This window comes from Lycium barbarum, chromosome 1 (assembly GCF_019175385.1).
Source record: "Lycium barbarum isolate Lr01 chromosome 1, ASM1917538v2, whole genome shotgun sequence".
NCBI classification, from domain to species: domain Eukaryota; kingdom Viridiplantae; phylum Streptophyta; class Magnoliopsida; order Solanales; family Solanaceae; genus Lycium; species Lycium barbarum.
The window spans coordinates 50,345,512-50,349,625 of record NC_083337.1 but is presented as its reverse complement, the minus strand read 5'-3'; positions in this window follow the sequence as shown (position 1 = coordinate 50,349,625).

Sequence of the window (4,114 nt, the reverse complement as noted above, 5' to 3'; positions counted from 1 at the left end):
CCAAGTACACATGCGCCAGTCGGCCATGGTAGAGGTAGAGGCAGAGCTCCCAGTACTAGCGGTCCTCAGCACCGTATTTATGCTTTGGCTGGACGCCAAGATCTTGAGTCTTCTCCTGATGTGGTCACAGGTATATTATCGGTATTCTCTCATGATGTATATGCTTTGATTGATCTGGGCTCCACATTATCATATGTTACTCCATATATTGCGGGTCGATTTATAATTGAGCCAGAGTCTATCAAACCTTTTGAGGTGTCTACACCCGTGGGTGAATCGGTAATAGCTAGCCGAGTATATAGGAATTATGTGATTGTGATTTGTGATCGTCGTACTATGATTGATTTGCATGAGCTAGAGATGGTAGATTTTGATGTTATTATGGGCATGGATTGGTTGGCTTCTTGTTATGCCTATGTTGATTGCCGAATGAAGATGGTTCGTTTCCAGTTTCCAGGAGAACCAGTCTTAGAATGGAAAAGGAATATGGCATCACCAAAAGGTAGGTTTATTTCCTATCTAAAGGCAAGGAAAATGATCACAAAAGGGTGCATTTATCATCTAGTACGAGTTCAAGATGTAGAAGCTGAGTCGCCGACTCTACAGTCAGTTCCAGTGGTGAACGAATTTCCAGATGTGTTCCCGGAAGAGCTTCCAGGCCTTCCTCCCGAACGGGAGATTGATTTTACCATTGATGTGTTGCCAGGCACCACACCTATATCTATTCCTCCATATATAATGGCACCCGCAGAATTGAAAGAGTTGAAGGAGAAATTGAAGGACTTGCTTGATAAAGGCTTCATTAGGCCTAGTTCATCCCCGTAGGGAGCACCCGTATTGTTCGTCCGAAAGAAAGATGGCTCCTTGAGAATGTGCATTGATTATCGGTAATTGAATAAAGTGACGATTAAAAACAAGTATCCTCTTCCGAGGATAGATGATTTATTTGATCAATTGCAAGGTGCCAAATGGTTTTCAAAGAATGATTTGAGGTTCGGGTACCACCAAGTAAGAGTTAGGGAGAAAGATATCCCTAAGACAGCTTTCAGAACAATATATGGCCATTTCGAGTTCCGAGTAATGTCGTTTGGGTTAACTAATGCACCGACAGCTTTTATGGACTTAATGAATAATGTATTCGGACCTTTTCTGGATCTATTCGTGATTGTATTCATCGACGATATCCTGGTTTATTCTAGATCCGAGGCAGATCATGCGGAGCATCTGCGTATAGTCCTTGGAGTTCTGCGAGCTCGAGAGTTGTTTGCAAAATTCTCCAAGTGTGACTTTTGGTTGAACTCAGTATCATTTCTGGGCCATATTGTTGCGGCTAATGGTATTCGGGTGGATAGCCAAAAGATTGAGGCCGTGAAGACTTGGCCAAGGCCCACGACTCCTACGGAGGTTCGTAGCTTTTTGGGCTTAGCAGGTTATTACAGAAGATTTGTTGAGAGTTTCTCTTCTATTTCTGCACCGCTCACAAAGTTGACTCAGAAGTCAGCTAAGTTTCAATGGACATATGCCTGCGAGCGTAGCTTCCAAGAGTTGAAAGATATATTGACTTCTGCCCCAGTCTTGACACTTCCAGAGGGATTGGAAGGGTATGTTGTTTATTGCGATGCTTCAGGCATCGGGCTAGGTTGTGTACTGATGCAACACGGTAAGGTGATTGCGTACGCTTCTAGGCAATTGCGGAAACATGAACAGAATTACCCGACCCATGATTTAGAATTAGCCGCAGTGGTCCATGCATTAAAGATATTGTGACATTATTTATATGGTGTCCATATGGATGTTTATACAGGTCATAAGAGCCTTCAGTATATCTTCAAGTAGAAAGAGTTGAATTTGCGGCAACGACGATGGTTGGAGTTGCTAAAGGATTATGATGTTGATATCTTGTATCACCCCGGAAAGGCTAACGTTGTGGCTGACGCTCTTAGCCGCAGATCCATGGGAAGTCTATGTGATGTACGACCAGAAAAGAAAGAGATGGCCCGTGAGCTTCAACAGTTAGCTAGCCTAGGAGTCCGAGTAGTGGACTCAGGTAGCAGTGGAGCTACCATTCAGAATTCAGCAGTTTCATCGCTAGTAGCGGAAGTAAAAGAGCAACAATATGAGGATCCCATGCTAATGCAGTACAGAGATACACTCCCTCAGAAAGAGGAGTCATCATTTGATATTTCGGGAGACGGAGTTCTCCGATGTAGAGGCAGGTTATGTGTTCCCGATGTAGTAGGCCTACGTCACCAAATATTGAGGGAAGCTCATTGTTCCCGTTACTCCGTACACCCCGGAGCGACGAAAATGTATCATGATCTTAAGTCTATATATTGGTGGAATGGGATGAAGAAAGATATAGCGCAATTCGTAGCTCAGTGTCCTAATTGTCAACAAGTGAAGATTGAACACCAAAAGCCGGGTGGATTATTGCAAGCTATAGAAATCCCAACTTGGAAGTGGGAAGTGATTAATATGGATTTCATTACAGGGTTACCCCGTTCTTGACGTAAGTATGATTCCATATGGGTGATTGTGGATAGACTCACAAAGTCATCTCATTTCTTACCGGTCAGGACGACCTATGTGGCAGAAGATTATGCGAAGCTTTATCTTAAAGAGATAGTGAAACTCCATGGCGTTCCAGTATCTATCATCTCCGATAGAGGGACTTAGTTTATAGCTAAGTTTTGGAGATCGTTCCAAGAGGGTCTAGGGACCCAAGTGCGCCTAACCACGACATTTCACCCACAGACGGATGGGCAAGCTGAACGCACCATTCAGACTCTTGAAGATATGTTGCGGGCATGTATGATAGATTTTAGAGGTAGTTGGGATGACCATTTTCCACTCATTGAGTTTGCTTACAATAACAGTTATCATTCTAGCATTCAAATGGCACCGTATGAGGCTTTATATGGGCGAAAGTGTAGATCCCCAATTGGGCGGTTTGAAACCGGAGAGACTAAATTGATAGGACCAGACTTGGTCCAGCTAGCTATAGAGAAAGTTAAGCTCATACAAGATCGGTTGTTAACAGCCCAGAGTCGTCAAAAATCCTATGCGGATAATCGTCGAAGGGACTTAGAGTTTGAAGTGAATGATTGGGTATTCTTGAAAGTGTCGCCAATGAAGGGCGTAATGAGATTTGGCAAGAAGGGGAAGCTTAGTTCCCGGTATATAGGGCCTTATGAGATTGTGCAAAAAATAGGCAAGGTGGCCTATGAGTAAGATTTACCTCCCGATCTGGAGTTAGTTCATCCAGTTTTCCATGTCTCGATGCTTCGGAAGTGTGTTGGAGATCCTACGAGGATCGTCCCAGTAAATGATGTTCAAGTGACAGAAAGGTTAACTTATGATGAAATACCCATTGCCATATTAGATAGGCAAGTACGGAGGATTAGAAACAAGGAGGTGGCCTCGGTTAAGGTTCTATGGAAAAGCAGTAAACGAGAGGAGATGACATGGGAAGCGGAAGAGAACATGCGATCCAATTACCCACATTTATTTCAGCCTTTGGACGAGGGCCAAGATGAGACGTCAAGATCACAAGGTATGTATGATTCCTTTTTATGCATTTAGGTTGTGTGTGGCCAAATTTCTATTGCTATTGTGTTGTTGCCCTGTGAGGCATTGCTATTGTGGGTTGTTGTGACAGGATGGTAATGCCACATTACAAAGGAAACTCTGGCGAAATTTTTGTAGAATTCCCCGAGACTTTAACATTCGAGGAAGAATGTTCCTAAGGGGGGAAGAATGTTACACCTCGGAAAATTTCCCGTTGGTACGCAAGTAAACGAACTAGTGATGTGTGAGAGGAGTGTGAGTGTATAATGCTTCATGAGCAATGTGCATAAATGGACGAGAATGATTAGAATGAAAAGTCGAGAAATGTGAAAAGTTGAAAGTTGGCAAAACTGCCCAGTGGTCGTAAAGTGCAAAATACGGACCGTAAAATGGAATACGGTCCGTAATTGGCAGTCGTAAATTGGCATGCAAAAACTTCAACTTTCTGCCAGTCGAGTAAATGGTTAAAAACGACCTGGTGGACGGACCGTAAAGTGATTTATGGCCCGTAAACCATGGTCGTAAATCACCATGCATGCAGCCAAAG